We start from the raw sequence: 22,502 nt of genomic DNA, 5'->3' as shown, positions 1-22,502 counted from the left end.
AATTAATGGCAGCTATCTAGACTTTTTAAAAAAAAAAGCAATTGGAATATTGGAATTAGATTGGGTAGTCCTTTTTGAAAGAGTAGTTTCAGTAGCCAATGTTTTAAATGTCACAGACTGTGCCCAATGGCAAAGAAAATTTTTGTTCTAACAGAGAGTAGCTTTTGATCTTCAATGGCCAAAAGACAACTGTGGAATTAAGCAGGAGAGAGACAAACCTGGGTTCCCTTGTTGGGGGCAACCGTAAAAGAGCCACAAGGGAGAGCAAAGCCAGATAACAGCTTCTGGATGTACTCGGGAACCGCAGAGGGAGCTATACCATCCGAGTCACACCAGGGGCAAAGGGCAGTGAGCAATCCATGGAGAGCAGCCTTCTGAAAATCCTCCAAAGGGGGACTGCAGCACCTGCCTCTGTGGGGACTGGAAATGACTGGAATTTACATAGAACATTGGTATAGAATTGCTCATTCGGGGAGGGTTCTGTTGGACTTCCAAGGGTTCTATTTTGTTTCCAGGGAGCTCTGTTGTTGCCTACAGTTGTGCACTGCATTCTCATAAGGGAAATGAGAGTTATTTAACAAGTGGTGTGAGGAAGTGATTTTCAGTGCATCAGGACATAAAGGCTAGGAACCAAGGAAGTGAAAACTCCTCCAAGTTACAACGGAACCCTTCATATCCTAAGAGTTTTTGAGCCAAGGGTTACACATATATGAATACTATTCAGACATCTTAACAGAGGTTTAAGGTTTAATTGCTCTCACCTCTGTTATCACATAGATTCCATTTTTGAGGCAATCAGGGTTAAGTGACTTGTCCAGGGTCACACAGCTGGTAAATGTCTGAGGCCTGATTTGAAGTCAGACCCTCCTGATTCCAGGGCCTGTGGTGTTCTATCCACTTCACCACCTAGCTGCCCCTATCACATAGATTTTAAAATACTAAACAAACGTTTACTCCTGATGAGCTAAAGCCATTCCCTGTTAGGCCAAAGTTCTTTCACCATTATTAATTTAGTTGGTGGCTAACTTTGTAAAATCTTCTTGCCAATCTACCCAGCTTCTCATCTTCAGTCCTGGGCTAAGCTATCATCATTAGCCTTCTGAGGCAGTGTGGTATATTAGAAATAACAATGGATTTGAAGCCATTTAAGAACTAACTTTGAATTACAGTTCTGTCAATTATTAGCTGTGTGAGTTTGCAAATCACTTCTTTTCTCTCTGAACCTCAGTTTACTTATCTGTAGAAATAGCAAGTTGAACCATATGTCCCTAACCTTTCTTTCACCTCTCATATTCAGGATTTTTTTCTCCCTTTAGAAACACTGATTCTACTCCATTCTGATACACAATTTCTGCTAACTGTACTGGGTAAGCCACTGAACCGTGTCACTTAAAGTAAACATTTGTTGTTGTCATTTTCTTCAGTCATATCTGACTCTCCAGGACTCCCATTTGGAGTTTTCTTGGCAAAGACACTGACATGTTTTGCCATTTTCTTCCCAGCTCATTTTATAGGTAAGCGAACTAAGGCAAATAGGGTTAAGAGACTTGTCCAGGGTCACGTAGCATAGCTATTTTTAATATGTCTGAGGTCAGTTTTGACCTCAAGTCCTCCTGACTCCAGGGCTGGTGCTCTATCCACTTCACCACCTAGCTGCCCCAAAATAAACATAACTAAAACAAAATAAACAAAACTAAAAAAAAAAAGCTCTAGATGAATTTCCAACATGTGTAGGGCTCTTCCAAAAGGGATTTGGGACCAATTGGAAGTCAGCCTCTCTCTAGTGAAAATTCAAGCAACTTCGATGAGTACCTAAGGTATTTAAACGGTGACCCATTGCCTCCCATGCCCATATGGACCGACTCTGATCTTGGGAGTTGACTCAAAGTGGCCAATCTCTCTCTTTTAATTCATTATGTTCTTAACTAGAGTTTATTCTGGAAAATCTACAAATATGCAAATCAACCCTGGAATAAAACGGAAAGGGAAAAGCTAGAAACGACTACTTTTTGCTTTACTTCCTACCAGCAAACCTAATTGCCATTTTCATTGAGGTTTGCATAGTGCTTTAAAGTTTGCAAAACAGAACAACCTATGAAATAGGCAAATTAGGGACCATCATCAATTTACTTCACATGTTAAGTGCTTCACACATTCTAAAGCACTATGTAACAGCTAGCTATTATTACCAATAATAATTAAATATATAAAACAATAGCCAATAATAACGATAGCTAATATTTACATAGCACCTACTATGTGCCAGACACTGTGCTAAGAGCTTTACAAATATCTCATTTACAGATGAGGAAACTGAAGCAAACAGAGGTTAAGTGACTTGGCCAGAGCCATACAACTAGTAAGTGTCTTAAAGCTGGATTTGAACTCGGGTCTTCCTGACTCCTGGCCTGGCACTCTGTCCTCTAAATATAGACAAATGCTCCCGTCATCAAAAAGAGAATCATCCTTCCCTTCAAAATCCAGAATACCCCCTTTCATTGCAATCCTACAATCCTAGTCCAAACAGCAAACAGAGCACCATCTCAATAAGTAATTGCACAACTTTTGCTTGAGTGCCACAAGTGGTAGCAAAATCCCTACCTACTAAGGCAGTTCAGTTCATTAATGGAAGGGCTTTACATGTTGCTACTTATATTGAACTGAGGTTGGCTCTGCCACTTCTAGCCATCAGTGACATTTTTGCCCTCTGCAGTCAAGAAGCTTATTCCTAATCCTTCTTTCATTGTATGTTATCATTGTATGGAACAATTTGGTTGTGAAACTCCATCCACCGATATAGTTTTAGATCCCTAAGGGATCTATGGATAGATTTATGAACTTGGATGAACACGGATAGGTCTGTGAACTTGGATGAGAAAAAAGTTTCATCTTTATTTTCACTAACCTCTAACTGAAATTAAGTATTTCCTTCAATTATGAATGTAAGTAACAAAACCATTATTCTGAGAAGGCAGGTCTTTCCTCTACCACAAATCTGTTCCCTAGGATAAACGTCCGTATTTTCTTCAATTCATCTGCCTACTGCCAAAATTTTGAGTCCTCACACCAGTATGGTTGCCCTTCTCTGGTCATGCTCCAGCTTGATGATGACCCTTTTAAATGCCATGCCTAATATTAAATAAAAAACTCAAGGTACAGTTTCATATTGACTTTTTTGGGCTGCCCATTCATACTATTTAGGATTTTTCATTTATCCCTATCATATGTTATCATAATAGATTTGTCCCATTGTTCCAGGCCATTATGATCTTTCTGGATATCAATTTTAACAAAAAAATTTAACAAAAAATTTAACAATTTAACAAAAAGACCAAATATTTTTAATAAGATTTTCCCCAATTACATGTTAAAACAATTTAAAACATTAAAAAAAGTTTTGAGTTACAAATTCTATGCCTCCCTCCCTTTCCCCCTCCCTGAGATGGTAAGCAATCTGATATAGGTTATACATGAAGAGAAAATATTTATTAAGAACCCATTGTGTTCAAAGCCCTGGGGATACAAAGATGAAAGTGTCCTACAAGAGATTATATTCTAGGGGGGAAGGAAGGGGATGGGGAGAGGAAATCATAGGTACTTATTTAATATATTAACTACCATTCCATTAATGTCATTATAAGCCTTACGTCATCTGAAAAAACAGTAAGCATCATTGCCTTCAGGCAGGGTCCTAAAGGACACAGAAGAGTTAGTCTCCCTGACTGGGAAAACCATAGGGTTTTGGGGGAGTAGACCACAGTAACATCTGAGCCAGGGGGATTGCAGCGGACACAGAAGGGGCAGCACTAAAAGGATTGACAAAAAGACAACCCAGTGCCTTGCTCAGAGATAGCTCACCATAGAGTTCTGACCAGGAACACTGAAGCATTCCAGTGCTCTGAGCAGACTCAACCAAGGGAAATGGCAGCCAGGAGCCTAGGACATCAGTTAGCATCAAATATGACCTGACCACCCCATCTAAAAGGATGGAAGGTAGTGGAGGCTGACCCTGGCACTAAATCTCAAACAAGAAACCAAGGCTAGAGATAAGACTAAACAGATGATAACTAACATTATAAAGAAATATTATGGGTCAAGAACTGTCCAAGAAGAAAACCCAGAAGAAAAGAATAACACCCACCACTTACAAACAGAGTTTCTGAGGAGAAAAAGATTTGGCTACAAGGACTGTGAAAGTACCTGGAAGAAGTGAAAAGAGAGATCATAAATGAAGTGAAATTTATTGAGAAAAGGCTTAGAAGAACCAATAGCTTAGGACAGACCAAATAAAAATCAATGACTTTGTGAGACAACAAAAAAGATTAGGGCAGAATCGAAAGATTCAAAATGTAGAAGAAAATGTATCTTCTATAAAAAACAATGTGCCTGAAAAAAGATCAAGGAAAGGTAATCAATATCATAAAACTACCTAAAAATCATGAACTAATTTGGTGAGCATATTGTACAAATGCAAAGAGCCTAGAAAATATTTGTTAAATTGAAATCCCCTATGTATCCCTATATAGGAGTAATTAGCAAAAATAATGAACAAAACAGAGACAAATACAAATTCCCACAAGATGACACTGATGCTTTAACACTTTTTTGTATGTCTTTCAACCACTTCCAAATCACATAACCATCGTTCCAACTATGCCTCTCTAGATCGTCCATTCCAAGACAGACCAATGCTTGCTGAGCTCCAGGTTTATCTGTAGAGAGCATGACCTAGAGTAGCTTAAAAAACTTAAAGGATATGACCTTTGTCCTAGCATATCTTATACAAAGTGTGGGCATGTGCCTGGCACATGTAGGCACAGTAGGCACTTAATAAATGTCTATTGACTATTATTGACTATTGACATGCTTACTGAAGCTACTTTGAGACGACTAATTGACATCTCCTTGATGTACTGAGGAATACTTAGCCGGCTGTAGAATTGCAGACTACGGACACTTTACTGAGGATAATTAACTGAAATAATTATAAAAATAGTAGCTAACATTGATACGGCACCTACTATGTGCCAAGCATTATGCTAGGAGCTTTAAAGATATTATCTCATTTGGCCCTTGATTGAGCAGTGTGAGCCTGGAGAAGTCATTTAACTTCTGTCTGCCTTAACTTCCTCATCTGTAAAGTGGGGATAATAACACCTACCTTCTAGGGTTGTTGTTAGGATAAAATGAAATAGTATGTGTAATGTTCTTTGTAAACCTTTGAGTACTATATAAATGGTATTATTATTATTACTTGGGTAAGGAGGCTTTCCTTCCACTGAAAACCAAGTTCACTTTCTAGACATCACAGTTCTTCCTCAGGGATGTTCTCATTCCATTCTCATATTAGCTTTAGGTCTTTCATCTCCCTTTTTATAAGCCAAGAGTGTAGCTCAGATCTGTGACAGTCATGACTCAATCAAGAAAGTGAATCTGACTTGTTTTAGAGTGACAGAAATGAGCGTATATGGTAGCAGTCCATTGAATCAATCAAGCAATTCTACCTCACTCAAAGTAACTAACTTTGTCACTTAAGAGCACCTCCACTGAGTCAATTAATCAGAGGAATGAACTACGTGTGAGCAAGGACTAAGAATCTCTACTGAATCAATTGCTCAAAGGCATTAGACTAGGCATGAGAAGTCTTTAAAAATTATTGGGTAAAAAAAGAGTGATGTGCAGGAGTTGTATCTGGATTGGCTGAGGAAACATAGTCACTACATTGTTAAAGACAAACAGCTTTGAAAGACTTAAGAACTCTGATCAACGCAATGACCAGCCATGATTTCAATGGATTGGGGTTGAGCTATGGCTACCCACTTTCTGACAGAGAAACAATGGATTCAAGATGCATAATGAGACACACATTTTTAGACATGAATTGTGTGGGCATATTCTTTGCTTGACTGTATATTTGTTACAAGGTTTTTGATTTCTTTTAAACTGGGGGTAATTGAGGAATAGAGAAAAGAAATGTTTCTTAATTCACAAATTTTTAAAAAATGAGAAAAAAAGTATGTGAGTTATTACCCTGGTATCTAATTTTTATGGACCATGTGAGTATAACTCACTGAACTAGGGCCTTTTCCACAATCTCCTCATTTGTCCTGCCTTTTAATTCCTTCTTAGTTTCATTTTTTTGTATTATACTTTTTAAGTCTTCAAATTATTCTCCTTTATTGAGAAAACAGAAGCAAAATAAGCATTGAGTAATTTTACTTTTTTTCTATTAACATCATCTCATCCTCTCCAAACAAGCAGGCCCATCTCTCTCCTTTTTCTTCTTTCCCCCAAGGTTTAAAATTTAAAAAAAGATGCCCCCTCTACTGTAAAAGCATCTTACATAAATTTCTGCTCATTCAAGGTTTTAGTCTTTCTGACACTGTTCAAATAGGACCATACCATTCTTTTGACCATACCACCCCTAGACACTTACTAGCTGTATGACCCTGGGCAAGTCACTTAACCCTGTTTGCCTCAGTTTCCTTATCTGTAAAATGAGCTGGAGAAGGAAATGGCAAACTACCCCAGTATCTTTGCCAAGAAAACCTGAAATGGGGTCATGAAGGGTCAGGCATGACTGAAAGATGACTAAACAATACCCTTTGTATTGGTCCTTGATTAAGTACCTTTATTTCCTCTTTTGTTCTTAGATTTCTAGAATCTGAACTCATCTGTTTTCTTCCCCAGAAACCTCAGCAGTCTCTAGAATGCCCCATCTTTTCTTCTTTATCAGGATCATTACCAACTATATCCTTGTAATTGTTGAGGGAGAAATGAACCCCAAAGATGTAGGAATCCCAAACCAAAGTTCCCAGGTTGCCTGGAATGACTTCATGGACCCAAGCATTCTTTAAGTCAAGGAGGCAAAGATTTGTTATGCTTTACATAAATAAAGCGGGCAAGAGTTCTTAGGGAACCTGCAACCATACAGGCCCACAGGGAAAGTCTACGTACAAGATTTGGGGGTGAAATCTGTCAATTAGGTGATTTGGGGTAGGATTAGGGAGTTGTTAAGGTGTAGTTAAGCAGTGGTCAGATCTTAAAGGAACATGCACTTTTTGTATCTACTGCGCAAATATCTTACCCAGAGTTCACTGGGAAATGGTCCAAGGAGGGGCTAGGAGGACGTGTGGTTTTTGCTGTGAAACATCACTAAGTCACCAAGAGATCACAGCTGACTGGGAATATCCAGCTGGACTCCGTCACGTGTCTTGTTAGACAAGAATAAGGTAAGGGAGTATATATTTGACTATGTCTAGGACGTGTGTTAGACTCAGTGTATCATCCAGAATCAATCTATAATTGGGCACAGCTGCTTACTGAGGAAGAAGCAGAGATAAGTTAGTTGGGGCATGCTACCCTTTAGCTAGAGAGAGAGACTACTGCGGCCAATGCTTTGAAGCTAGGGAGAAATGTGATTTTAGAACTGGAGTTCAGGCACAGGCACCCAAGCAGAGGTTAAGGGGAAATGTGATGTTAGAATTAAGGTCCAAGCACAAGTACCCCATAATAATATTGTTATTGGTAGCGTCACTTGAATTTTTAGCCAATTTCCTGTTTAGAATGTTATGTCATTAATAATAGGAGCAAAGCTAAGAGGGTCCTCAGAATTCATTTGATCCATTTTTCTCACTTTTACAAATGTGTAAACATCCAAAGAGGTGAAGCCACTTGATTAAGGTCATACAAGTAATAAATAATAGATGGCATTCGAATCCAGGTCTTTTGACTGAAAATTAAATTATGGAATCATCCTTACCTTTTTTCTTTCTAAAAAAATTTATTTTCCCATTTGTTTTTTTTCAGTTCAGTAGGGAATTACGCCTATTAAAAAAATAAAAACTTGTTAAAACCCTCACTCCTAAAGTCTAGGAAACAGATTATGCCCCGTCTTCTTCCCCTGATATGTCATGAACTCAAAAATTATATGGTCACTATCAAGATTTTTATGGTTTCTGTTTCACCTGTCTGATTCTCCTTGTCTTATCAGGTTCAGAATAGCAGTCTCTGATATGGTTTCTTCTGCTTTCTGAAAGATAACTTTATCAGTAAGACAGAAATGTATTAAATTTTCTACTTTTATCAGAAAGAGTACTCTAGTAAATGTTTTAATAATCGACATTCCCCGTCACAACTTTGTCCTGTCTCTCTAGTAGTTCTATGAACTGTTGCTAACTCCTAATCTGTTTCCTCCATCTAGCTATTTTAGAGATAGGGAAACTGAGGCATGGAGGGTGGAAGTGACTAAGTCATACTATGTATTGGAAAGAACACTGGACTTAGAAGCAGAAGACTTGAGTTTAAGAACCAGTTTTGCCCTTTACTTGTCATACAACCTTGGACAATTTATTTAATCTCTCTGAGGCCATTTTTTGGTTGGGATTTTAATTATAGTTTTTTGTTATTCTGAAATTGACAAACATCAACAAAGCTGATAACTTCCATGTACAAAGGAGAGCAGATTTAAAAAAAAAAAGATTGCAGATGAAAAGGTGAATCGCTATTGTGAATGACTTTTAAGGCATAAATTCAGCACATTAGTTCCAAAGCTATTTTGATTGCAGGGTCTCCCTCTGAACTTCTGTTTTCTTCTTTGCTTTAAACAAAATTTTCTTGATTCTCTTTTCTTACTTTTGTTCTTTTTGGGGGTGGGGTTGGAAGGGAAGTATCATTATCAGTAGCTCCACTCTCCTCCCTCCCTCCTGTACTCCTGAGAAAGTCATCCATTTTAATAAATAAAGTCACTCAAAACAAATCCCCATTTTGGCCAGATATTAAAATCTATGTTTCAATTTGCACCTAAGTGACATTGGATCATTAATCTTGAGCCAGAAGGGACTTTAGAAGCCATCTCAATGATGAAGAAACAAGCCCAGGAAAGTTAAGCAATTTACCCAGGATTACATAATTGACACTATATGTCAGATGAGGGATTTAAACTGAAGTCCTTTCCACAATGTCATCATGTGATTGTTGAGCGCAAAGGAAAGATATGGAAGGACTCTACTGTGAGGACAAAGGGATTATGGACTGGGATCCATGGCAAAAGGTTACATTCCACCCAAGGGTTACAAAAATCAGCGCATTATGAAGACCAGATTGAGACAGCCAGCCTTTAAACATTACGGTTCTCTAACTTCAGGCATTTTTCTGGTGGTTCCCAATGATCGGAATGCTCTCCCTCCTCAACTTCACCTACTGACTTCCCTGGCTTCCATTAAGTCCCAACTCAAAACCCATCTTTTATTAGAAGCCTTTCCCTGTCCCTCTTAATTCTAGTGCCTTTCCTCTTAATTATTTCCTATTTATCCTTTATAAGAGCACCTAGATAGCAAGTGGTTAGAACAGTGGGCCTGGAGTCAGGAAGACTCATCTTCCTGAGTTCAAATCTGGCCTCAGACACTTACTAGCTATATGACCTTGCGCAAGTCACTTAACCCTGTTTGTCTCAGTTCTTCATCTTCATCCAGTGTCTTTGCCAAGAAAATCCCAAATGAAGTCACAAAGAATCGGACATGACTGAACAACAACAAATTTATACTGTATATACCATACTTTGTACATACTTGTTTGCTTGTTGTCTCTTTCATTAGATTATGAGCTCCTTGAGGGCAGGCCTTTTGGTATCCCAACACTTAGCATAGTGTCTGGTATATTGTAGGTATGTAATAAATGTTGGTTGATTTTGTGTGTGTGTGTGTGTGTGTGTGTGTGTGTGTGTGTGTGTGTGAGGGAGAGATCAGTTTCTGATTTCTGCTTACCTCAGATTGGTTTACAGACTGTGCCTCTGGAATTACAACCAGGAAACTTGACTCAACTCCTACATTCCAGTCTCTTTGGCATTTTGGAAAACTTATTGATCTTTTCAGACTATGCTCTTCTACCTTTTGAAGAAGCTTATTCCCTGAAGCTTTCTTTCACTTACCTTTCTGACTAGATCCATGACCATTGCAAGTTTTTCACTTTGCCCCAGTCCCTGGGGTCTCTGACACCCCAACATATCTGCCCTAGTTTTTATAGTTTCATGCTTCACATTACAATAGTTAAAAGAAGGGCCTTACCTTACTTAAATTGTCATACAGATACATTTTAAAAATTAAATCTTTGGCCCAGTTAATTCATTTTTTTCAGGATTTTAATTTTGAATTATTCTAAACTTCGTGAACATCAACAAACGTGAACATTTCCAGATGCAAAGAGAATTGCTTGTGAGACCATGAATCTCTATGATATATAGCTTGGTGTTATTTCAAATATGTGTGTGTATATACATATATACACATATATGTATATTTATTAGATTCAACATGTTAATTTCAAAGCTGTCTGCTTCTCTGTGTCTCCCTCTGAACTTCTTTTTGTTTTGTTTCATTGTTACTCTCTCTCTCTGTCTCTCTCAGTCTCCCTCTCTCTCTCTCTTTAACATGGCTATCCCCAGCTCTGCTCTTGCCGCATTAATTCTTCCCTTCCTCCTCCCTTATGACAAATAAGCATAGTCATACAAAATGAATCCATACATTGATCATGTTTAAAAATGTACATCAGGATACAGTCTTCAACTCTAGTTGATCACATCTCTGTCAAGAGAAGGGAAGCACACTTTGTCCTCAGTCCTCTGGAGTTGCGGTTGGCCATGGTACAGATCAGAGTTCTTGAGCCTTTAAAGAGTTGTATTCCTCTACAATGTTGTAATCATTGTGTAATTGCTCTTCTGTTTCTATTCATTTTACTTTGCATTTGTTCATATAGGTCTTCCCAGGTTTCTCTGAATCCCTTTTTTGTTCAGCCATTTTTCAGTTGTGTCTGATTCTTTGTGACCCCATTTGGGGTTTTCTAGGCAGAGATCCTGAAATGGTTTGCCTTTTTCTTCTCCAAAATTAGCATTAAAATTAGCATAATAGCCCCTGCCCTCCAACGTGATTATCTGCCCCAAGGCAGTTTTAGATAACACTGATAGGAACCTTGAATGAGGAAAAGATCATGAAATATAAAAAATATAATTTGGGTTAACATTATGGAATTAAATAACAATTCCATTCCTTTCTCCTTGTTACTATTGAGGTTACCACCATCCTCTTGCTACTAAGGCAACCCTGGATGTCATCCTGGACTCCTCACATTTTCTTACACCTCTTCCCCACCATATCCATTCTCAACATCACCCCTTCTCTCCTCTAACACTGTCACCATCGTGGTATGGGCCATTATCACCTAATGCCTGGACTATTGCCTTAAGTTTTTGGTTGCTCTCCCTGCCTCAAATTTCTCCCCATTTGTAACAACCATGCTGCTTGCAGCTGCTGTGGAGGTGTAAGGCCAATAACACCAGCACACAGGAGGGCTGCTAGCACAGCTTCTTTGATCTGCTCCAATTAAACATACATGTACTATTCACTGAGTTCAGGGGAAAAAGTCAGCACCCTGAACTTCAGAGAAAACACAAACAGAAATTATAAGCAGAAATTATATAAACAGAACAAATAACACAAATCAGCAGAAAGGGTTTCTAACTGTCTGTCCATAGCAATACATACATAGTTACCAGAGAGAGAAGGAACAACATCTGAGTTTTCAAAGTGGGGGAAGGGCAAATCACAGGAATACTCTTCCAATGAGTGAGCCCCAAAGCAAAATGCTAACCTCAATCAAGGACTCTTGATTCAATCAAAGGCTCTTGATTCAAACAAAGGCAAGACTCAATCAAAGGCACTTGATTGCCTTAGTGTTGAGAAGCACTCTAAAAGAAAAAACAGCAAAAAGTCACACTTTGCTTGTCATTACACCATTCCAATCCATCCTCCACTCAGCTATCAAAGTGATCCTCCTAAAAGCATGTCTAATCTTGTCACTTCCTAATTCAATAAATTTCAGTGGCTCCCATTACAGTCTATCAGGGGTGGGGAACCTGCAGCCTGGAGACCACATGTGGCCTTCTAGGTCCTCAAGTGTAGCTCTTTGATGAAATCTAAACTTCAGAGAACAAATCCCCTTAATAAAAGGATTTGTTCTGTAAAACTTGGCTGGCACCCAAGGGCCTAGAAAGTCACATGTGGCCTCAAGACTGCAGGTTCCTCACCCCTGGTCATTCTAGATCCAAAAAAAAAATTTCCTTGTTCAGCTTTTAAAGCTCTTCATAACCTGGCTCTTCCCTACCTTTCCAGTCTTCTTACATTTTACTCCTCTCCACTAGTACCACACGATCCTGTAACACTTCCCTCCTTGCTGTTGCTCACATAAAACACTCAAGTCTGTGCATTTTCACTCAATGTCCTCCATGCCTGGAATGCTCTCCCTCCTGGTCTCTGCCTCCTGGCTTCCCTGGTTTCCTTCAAACCTCAGGTAAAATCCTATCTTCTGCAAGAACCCTATTCCAATCACCCTTAATGCTAGCACCTTCCCTCTAAAATTAACACCAATTTATTCTGCATGTATTTTGTTTGTAAATAATTGTTTAAACATCGTCTCCCTGATTAGATTATGAATTTTCGCCTTTCTTTGTATCCCCAGAGCTTCACATAGTTCCTGGCTCATAGAAGGTACTTAACGGCTGCTTGTTGACTTGTTGACACAGAACAGCTGGAACAGTGTCGTCATTTAGGCACTACTTGCCCCAGGAATCAGTCTACACACTACCTATATTTAACTAGTGTCATGGCAAGTTCTGGTGCAAGTTACACTGGTTGCCACTGAATCCTCCTCTTCTCTTCTCACAGGACACTGCAAAGAGCAGTTTCCAAAAGGGAAAGTGATTCTCTAGGTAGGGTTTCTTCATCTGAACTTTTGAGTTTGTGTTCCTTCCTCTTAGTCACAGACTTAGGCACAGGCATACAGGAAATGTGTTGTGTCTTTTTGTTCCTGGAAAAGCAGGTTAGGTGGGAGGAACAAGAGGTAAGAGGAAGCAAAGCCCCATTGGTCTCCACCAAATTATGGATGGCCAGAAAAAGATTGTAGAAGGGGTAAGAAATGACTTGAATCGCTCAGGTGATTTGGGGTAGTGGTTAAAACTGAAACCTGGTCATTGGACTAGGCTAATTTAGGCGTAAGGCACGCTCCCCAACCCTTGTTTCCACAAATAATGAAGTACACCTGGGGAAAGAGGTGATGCCATCTCATTTTCCAAGCCTACTCCTGGGGTCAGAAATAGGTTAAGGTGATTCTTAAGGTTATAGTACTTTTTTTTAATTCCCCTGAGTATTCTTGATACGACTTGTCTTCTTGCTGCTGGGTTCTGAGTCATTTATGGCAGAGGATATGGCTTATACATAATATCAAAACTCATCATTGCTCAATTTTCCCACTGTCTTACCTTATTGCAAATGTTAAGTTGCCCAGATCCAAAGGACCAGGGAGACCATTTCCAGTTTCAAATGGACCATGTAACAAAGATCTGGGTGGCCCTTGTGTAACAGGGACATAGATAAGTAGATCTGGAAGTCCTACTCCATGTCTTTAAGGAAACCAGAGTTCCACTTTTGTGGGGAGAAGGCAGATGGCCAGGCCTGAGTGATTATTCTCCCATTCTTCTGTCTTCAGCGGGGATATTGGGCTTGGGATCCCATGATTTCCACAACAACTTTTTCAAGTCTAGGGAAATGATTCCTTTTTTTGTTTGTTATTTCAGGATAAAAGTCACTTTCCCTGGTCATTCTAGTGGGTTGAGAGAAGTAGTTCCATTTTAGAACTGGAGAAGAACACCTAGTTTAATTTCATCAAGTTTATTTCTATCACCTCTCAAACAATGATCACGCAAATGACCATTACGGATACTGAATGAACATATTTATCTAAACAAGCTATTAAAACAGTAATGCAGAAGGCATGTAGAATACATAAGAGTTAGGGAGACTTCAGTACATCACAGGGAGAGGAAATCTTAGTTCTACCAAGGAGAGAATTATCTCATCTGGTAAATCTAATGTTAGCACTCTTTGGGGATGGAGTTCCTGGGAATCAAAGCAGATGTTGGGGTGTCAGTTTTTCCCCACACGCCTGTGGTTAGAGAGTTCTTCTGTTTACCATTCAAAATTCATGACTTCTCCTCTTGCTCCATATTTCTTTCTTTCCTCTCCTTCCCTCTCAGAAGTCTCTTGTCCAAACGGGAGAGACTACATGTATGAAGCATATATATATATATACTCTCTCTAAGATGCCCAAGGACCTCATGCAACTCCCAGATGTTTAGCACCCTTAAGGAGACCCTATACTTAGGACAACCTTTCATAGCATACCATTCTCCAGAACTTTCCTGTGCTTTCATAATTGTCCACATACCTGCCCAATATTCCTTCCCCCAGGGATCTACTTTGGCACTACCAAATGACAGTGGGCTAATAGTAAAGGTACTACTTGTTATTATATTGATGCGGGTGGGCTTTTCTGCAGATAATGCCTTAAGCCAAAGTAGTCACTTTTACTTGGAATTTCTGTCCAAGGAGGAGAGGAAGATGGTATTGTGGCAGGTCAGGGAGGGGAGAGAGATAGGCAGGAGAGAATAAAATGATAGAATTAGGGCTGGAAGGAACCTGAGAGATAATTCAGTCCAACTTCCTCATTTTAGAGATAAGGAAACTGTAATCAAGAGACTTGTCAGAAGTGACTTTTCTGAGACTCAAAGGAGCTGGAGTTAGAGCCCGGGTCTTCTGACTCCAGATCCAGTTATACAGACTCCACCGAACTATGTCATGAGGAAAGTAGGTTTCCAGAAACCAGAGTAATCACAGTGTCCTAAGCCCAGCAGAAGGAAATGACTCATCATTTCTCTAATCTAACAAAATGAACTCAATTCAACTAAACTGTATTAAGCAACTATGTGTATAAAAGCACCATGAGAGGAGACACCCTGTTTTCCAGAGCTAAGGCCCAGCAAGCAAGCAATCTGTGCCCTGAGCTTGGTATAACAACAGTCCTTTGCGCTCACCTTCTGGAATTGATGGTCCCTGAGCTCTGGCAGGCACCGCTATGAACAGGGTTTTTGTCACTAGACAACCTTCTTCACCGTTGCTGTTGTGGTTCCTTGTTACAGTTGTGTCTCACTGCTGTTGCTACACTACACTGTCTGACTCTGTCTAGCCACAAGTATATAAATCAAGGTTCTGCCACACTAAAGCAGGTCTCCCCACTAGGGCCAGGGTTCTGGCACAGGTGTCTAATCTGCCTCCTTGCTTGCAAGCCATTTCCCTCACTTTGAAATTAAACTTCTGTTTGATTCCTGACTCTCCTGTCTCTCTAGTCTGCTCTGTTTGGCTCCAACCATCCACTGGCTAGAGGCTGGTTTCGTCCAGTAGACAGTGCCAAGAGTTATAAAACAAAAAAGAAATAGTCTCTCCTTAAGAAGGTTACATTCAATTGGACAGGATTACTTTCCTTTGTTCAAATTTTTTCTGCTGCTTGGAATGCCATTACCCCATCTCTACCTAAGTCCTATTCATCCTTAAATTTGGATCCTGCCTCATTCACAAAACCATACCTGATTCCTCTGCCCAGAGATCTCTCATTTCCTTCCATAGTACACTGCATCTGGGGGCATTTCCATTCGTCCTTATCTGTATCTTGTCACTGGATCCAGATAGCTCTGGAAGAATAGTGAGGCTGGTGACTTTGTATAGCGCCCCCTCTTCTCCCCCTCACTTAAATTCAATTCACTCACAAGTCATGGCATCATCTTCCTGATGTCATGGTCCTCTTTGAGAATGAAGGACAAACAACAACTTTGCCTATCCTTGTGTCAGTTATCAGAATCATCTTTGTATTCTAGGTTGTTATTTGAGTATGTCTTTTCACATACTGCTCCCCTAAACCTCTCTACTAAGACTGTGAACTTCTCGAGAGCAGGGACTATGTGTTACACATCTCTGTATCTTAAATAGTGAAGACCCATTCTTTTTACATAGTAAAAAGTCTAAATATTTGAATGAATGGATACAAGTCTAGGCATTCACCTTGTGTTAAAATTGTATCTTGTTCTGGTGCCCAGGCCATCTTCCCTACCCCCAGCCACCCACGTCTAGTCAGTATAGTAAACAAATTTATAAGTAGCCAGTATAAAGGATCAATAGCAGGAAATAAGATTGGAAAGGAGAATCTGGAAGTAATGTACAAACTGTCCCAAAGATCAAAGGAGTATAATTTACAAATTGTATCATATATTAACCAGAGTTTGCATACTGGTAATATTTGCTGAATCAGGGGAAGTCATCTAGGTGCTACTTGTCAAGGTTTCTGGTCCCATGGTATGTAAATTCCAGACAAAATCCAGACCTCCACGGTTCTAGAGCAGCAGAACATTAAAAAAAAATACTGGAAACTTTGAGATATAACTCAAGTTTTAACAATAACTTTTAGGTGATTTGGATAGGTTAATGAACTAACCCCAAGGTGGTACATATAGGAATTTCTCCCAAAAGCCCTCAAACTCCTGTTCGACGCCACCCATCTTACCCCAACATTCTTCCACCTCCATCAAGGCCACGCTGCCTAGTGCTCCCAGCTCTAATCCATGTTAAGTGAGTGATACACTCCCTCTTCCCATCTCTGTCCTCTACCCCAAGCTGCCTTCCTTCATCACCCCATCCCCTGTCCCCATGCCTGCTGTTTGCTTCTGTACCACTTTTTGCTACCTATCTCTGCCTTTCCGTGCCTTTTGTCCCCAAATCTTCTGTGTTTATTTAGAGTGTTATTACCACCTGATTTCCCACTGTCAATAGTGGTCTTTTCAAGAGAACACCAAAGGACTGCCCATACCTGCTGCTATAGGAGGGGAGATAGATACCATTACATTGCTCCTTTAACAGAAAAGTTACCACAAAATTGAAAACTACTCTTCCTGGCATAAAGGGAATTCTGGGAGGGTGGGAAAAGGAGTTAGTCTGGGGCAGTGTGTGATCTCATCCTGCCAGGCCCATCATGAGTCATTCTCCTGGGATTCATTCCTCAGAAGGATATGTCACTTCTTAGAGGATGAGGAAGTTTCTTGGCTGCTGCATTTCTAGTGACTTGTACTCAGTTCCCTTGCAGAAAGGGCTTTCAGACAGAGAAATCATTTGGACCGATGGGTAAGAAACTGAGATGAAGACACAGGCCTTCCTTGCAAGGGTCAACATTCAGTAAACATTTATTAATTTACTACTATGTAGGAAGCACTGTGCAATATACGAAATATAAAGATGAATAAGACAAGTTCTAGTCCTCAAAGAGCTTACAATCTGGGAATTCAGGGATGGAGGACATGGAGGACTTGTGTTTCTGATAAATATAATTTAAATTCTGATAGGATAAGATAGAAAATGAGATCAGATGAAGGAAAGTCACGTTCAGCCACAAAGAGCTTTCTCTTAGGTACAACAGGCAGCTCCATGGAGACCTACATCTGATAGGAGGAGATATAATCCCAACACTAAGGGAGACACTTGTTTGATAGAGAAGACAGGTCATGTAAGCACATCCTCATATTCATATGAAATAATCTCAGATTACAGACAAAACTATTGACCTCAAATGATAAGCCCAAGGAAATGAATTCAGATATAAACTCGGGGGTCAGGGGAAATTCTGAGGTAAGTGTAATGCTCCTCCATATGTCAGTTACCACACAAAAGTTTCCTTCTAAGGATTCAAAGTTTGGATGTAGCAAAAAGAGAACTGTATTTCTAGTTCAATGTTGTACACTTTCATCTACAAGCAAGAAAGAGACAAACTGGCTGGATTTGGAGTCAGATTCTTATTCCATCTCCTTCAAGTAAGTCCCTGACAAATCACTTCATTTCCCTGGGGTTGAATAGAAATTTCTGAGGCCATGTCCAACTCTAACCATCTGTGAATACATACAGTAGTAGGCGCCTGTTTATCACAGGGACTCAGCAAGGCAGTGCCAGAAAGGTTTTTATTTATGTAAATTTCTCAGCCTCCATAAAATCTTGGAGTCGGAAGTCCCAGGTTGGATTACTGCACCCTAAGAAAGGACCTATAAGAAGAATTCACGTGAGCATTGGAAGACATATCAATAGATGCAGAGTTACATAAGCAGAACCAGAAAAGTGAACCGGAAAAGTGATCTATGTGTCACAGTGGGTCTGGTGAGCAGGCTCAGCATAACCAGCAGGGGAAGTCCCCATGTGGAAAAGACTGGAACTTGATTTGGGATAGGCATGGTAACATGTAATGGTAGGACCTCGCTCCCTGATTTACAGCATGCTGCATTCTGGAATGGATCCACTAGGTTGTGTTAGTCCTTTGTTCTGGAAGAGGACCATGACATCAGGAAAATGATGATGTGACTTGCGGTTGACTTCGATTTGAGTGAGGGAGGTCTGTGCAAGGTCACCAGCCTCACTTTCTCCTGCAGAGCCATCTGGGTCCAATGGCCTGACATTCACCAGGAAGACTGAAGATGGCCCAGGATGCAATGGGAGACCGTGGCCCTTTTGGGCTCAGGCCTTTTCAGATTCTTACTTTGAGTGAGGTAATGCCCATTCAGTGAATAGGCCTCTTTAAGAAGTGAACTTTATGGTAAAAAGGAGCCCTTTTTGATTGGCTGTGAATCTGGAACTAGGGTTTCCTTCAAAGGCACTAACCAGAAAAAATGAGTCTCTTGGAGGCTGGTCCTCATTCCTACCTGGCTGTGGGATGGCAAGCAGTAAGCTTTCAGGGGGAAAAGGGAAGGGAACAAGCATTTATTAAGTGCCTGTTGTGCACCATGTTCTGTGCCTCACTTTAGAAATATTATCTCATTTGATCCTCAGAACAACCCTGGGAGGTAGGTGCTATTAGTCCCCATTTGACAGCTGAGGAAACTGAGGCAGGTTAAGTAACTTGCCCAGGATCACACTGTTAGTATCTCAAGCCAGATTTGAACTTGGGTCTTCTTGGCTCCAGAGCCAGTGCTCTAAACACTGGGTGACCTAACTGGGGAAGAAGGCCTTAGGTCTTTGCCATCTGGCCCCTGAGCCTACAGCCCTGTTGTTGCTTTTGTCTCTTTTGTGTCTTTTCTTTACCGCATGTAGGTGAGGGAGGTTGGAGATGTCCACAGTGTTGAGAGCTTCAAAAGGTCAGGAGAGAAAGCCATGAGATATCTGGGAGCTGGAGTCCATGCCAAGATTTGCCAGAAAACAGATGAGAAGAAGGGATGACCTAAGCAACCTTCTTGCTGGGCCACATTTGGAAGTGAACTTGGTGGGGTCAATGACATGTAGAAACTCCTTCAAGTCCATTTCCCACAGAGACTGAGGTGGTATAATGTACCCTTTAGATGGTGGAGGATGAGTGTTATTTTATGTTAATATATGTTTTTTCATTAATTCATTAAATGGGACTGAGTATTACTGGCAGGTAACATCTGGAGAGAGAACACACTGGTGGGGGCTTGAGCTGATACTATTAGAGAAAAAATCATCCCCAACATGTAAATCGTACCTAGAATTCTGGCAGGGAGGGAGGTGTTGCCTCACTCTGGGAGACTGAGCTCAAAGCATTGCCTCATGCACAATGTAAATTGCAAATAAGAAGAACAAAAAAAAGGGAAACTGAACACAGTGTTATTATAATGACTAAGCTTGGCCAAAAGAAAAGTTGTGAACGTGTACCTCCCTCCCTTCTTTGCAGAGGTGGACTATGGATATAGAGCACTGCATACACAGTTCGACACAGTTCAAGAAGTTAACTGGTTCTGTTTTTGGTTGAGCTAAATGTTCGTTTACTTATGCTCTGCATCGTAGTGCTTCTAGATCTTGAACAAGCATCCGAGATAAGAAGCAGTCCAAAAGTGGTTTGGTACACTTAGCGCCCTGAGGTAGAAAAGTCTCCAAACTCCATGTGTAGAGGAATTTCATCACCCAAGAATGGTTCTTTCCTTAAAACCAAGAAATCAGAGGTCTGATCAAATATAAACAAACTTAACTGCTTACCTCACTGGGTTACATGAGGGAAGTGGTTTTGTCAACCTGAAAGCATGAAAAGAGTTAAGACTTTGTAAGGGGGTTTGATCGAGGAAAGTTCTCCAGGCAACTTGAATGATCGAGCCCCCATACACTTTGATAACTCTGTAAACTAACATATATAGACACTCCCTCCAACATTCATGTTCTCACAAAAATTCTCTATAAGAACTCTACTTAACATTCTAGGCTCTTTCTCCCAGTTCTTTTTTACATTTTTTGGATGCCTGTGGACCACGTAAGTTATAATTATTGCTTGATTTGTTAATAGGACCAGGAAGTTGTGCACATGAAGAATGTACTAATCTCTCATTTCCTGCAGGGGTTGGACTTTGGCCATGCATAACTAGAATGCTTATAATTGCAGTCAGTTACCTACCCCTTAGCCTTTAACTTGGAGCGTTTACAACCTCTTATCTATAGTTTGGAACAAGGAGCTTTCTAGCTAAGGTTTAGAAATTGCAGTTTTCCTTCCATCTCCTCCATGAAAGTACAATAAAATTCTGCATCGTAAAAGAGTAGTTTATTTCCATTTAGATGTGGCAATAGAAACACAACAAAACCATCATTACTTACATACAGGTACAATCACAATTTAATGATAAGCTACAAAGAGTGCAATTTTCTGACAGACGTGTCCCTTGTTTCCCATTTCTCTGTATTTCAACTTAGGCAACTATCTACTTTGCTTACACATACTCCTGTGTCTGCTCTCACCTATTTCATTACCTCAGAACCTTCTGAGTAAGGAAATTCAATCAAAACAAAACAAAACAAACCCTACTCCATTTAGCAAGCAGCTCCTCTATGCAAGGTACTGTGCTAGATGTCTGAGATATAAAGATGGAAAATGATTGAGAACTTGCCATGAACGAGCTTGAAGTCTAATGGGATGAAGAAAAAATGAACACAAATAAGTATGATACAAGGTAGGTTACACTAGGGGCAAATCGGAGCCAGGCAAAGTGCTGTGAGAAATTTACAGAAGGAAAGATTATTTTCATCTGTGGTGAGTGGGGAAGAATATCAGGGAAAGCTTCATAGAGGAGGTGGCTTCTGAGCTGAGCCTTGAGACAAAGGAGGAATTTAAATAGAAATAGGGTAGAAGGAGGTGTCTGTTCTAAATGTGGTGGATATCATGAGCAAAAACATTGACACTGAATCAGGCAGGGATGAGACGGGAGCAACTGGAATATAACAAGGGGCGTGAGGTAAGTAAGGCTGGGGTGGAAGGTTGGAGCCAGATTGTGGAAGGCCTTGAATACCAGGGTAGGGAGTTAAACATCGTCATGTTGGCAATAGGGTTCTATTGAAGATTTTTCAAGTGGTGATACGATCAGAGCAACAGTCAGGAAGATTACTCAGGCAGCAGGGTTAAGAATGCGTTGGAAGGGCAACTAGATGGTACAGTAGATACAGAATCAGCCCTGGAGGCAGGAAGGCCTGAGTTCAAATTTGACCTCAGACACTTACTAGCTGTGTGACCCTGGGCCAGTCACTTAACCTTGATTGCCTAGCCAGAAAAAAAAAAAGAATGGATTAGAGACCTTGAGTCCAGAAGACCAAAGGGTGATCTACTTACTTCCCTCAGTAGAGAAATGTGGATTGTAGGTGTGGCTGTATGGGAGCATATATTATCAGATGTGATTCATGGGTTGCTTTGTTTTGCTTAAACATGCTTCTTTGTTATATGGGAGGGTTCTACGGAAGTGGGGTCGTGAAGAAATGACACAGAAATCAAAACAAAGCATGAATAAAACTTTTTTCTTTTTTAGAAAAAAGAAAGATGTTAGAAAACCCGGGACAATTTCCCCGACATAGTGTGGTCATAGATTTAGATTTAAGGAGGAGACTTTACAGGGTATTGAGTTTAACCAATTCATTGTCCGTATGAAGAACCACAGGCACAGGGAGACGAACTGGCTTGTCCAAGGTTATTTAAGTAGTGTCATAAACAGCACTTGAACCCAGGTCCTCTCACTCCGGAGCCACACTGTCTTTGATATGTTCTTGTACCGGGGCAAGTTGCCAAATCTAACGTATTTATGCTTAATTTCCACCAATATGGATACATCCGTGTCTGATATCCGGCGATGCTTTTGATTCTTCAAAATCATTCTAATCAGGTTATTCCTCTTCATTTTACAAAGGAGGAAACCCAGGCTCAAAAGTACTTAATAGCAAGCACTTAATTCTCCATCCACCCATTCATTAACAGAAGTTAAATAACTTGCCTCTTGTCAGTTACACGGCTATTGTCAGAGGTCGTCTTTGAACTGAGGTTTTCCTAACTCCAAGAAGCTACTTGGTTTTGAACAGTACAGAGTTTGTGGAAATCCGGGGGAAGATCTGCTGCAGGCAGCTATAAATACGGGACACTCTCCGTCTGAGAGAGGCTGGAGGTGGATGGACAGATTTGGGAGAACAGCCCATCCTCACACACATGTCACTACCGAAGTTCACAAAACTAAACGGAATTCGTTACAAACTTCTAAGCAGTTATGACATTGCCCCTGTATCACGTGGCATTTGTCCGTCTTACTAGACTTTGCCCTTCTTGCTGGCAGGGAG

This window comes from Trichosurus vulpecula, chromosome 9 (assembly GCF_011100635.1).
Source record: "Trichosurus vulpecula isolate mTriVul1 chromosome 9, mTriVul1.pri, whole genome shotgun sequence".
In the NCBI taxonomy this organism is placed as follows: domain Eukaryota; kingdom Metazoa; phylum Chordata; class Mammalia; order Diprotodontia; family Phalangeridae; genus Trichosurus; species Trichosurus vulpecula.
The sequence above is the reverse complement of the archived record's forward strand: the minus strand, read 5'-3'. Positions refer to the sequence as shown.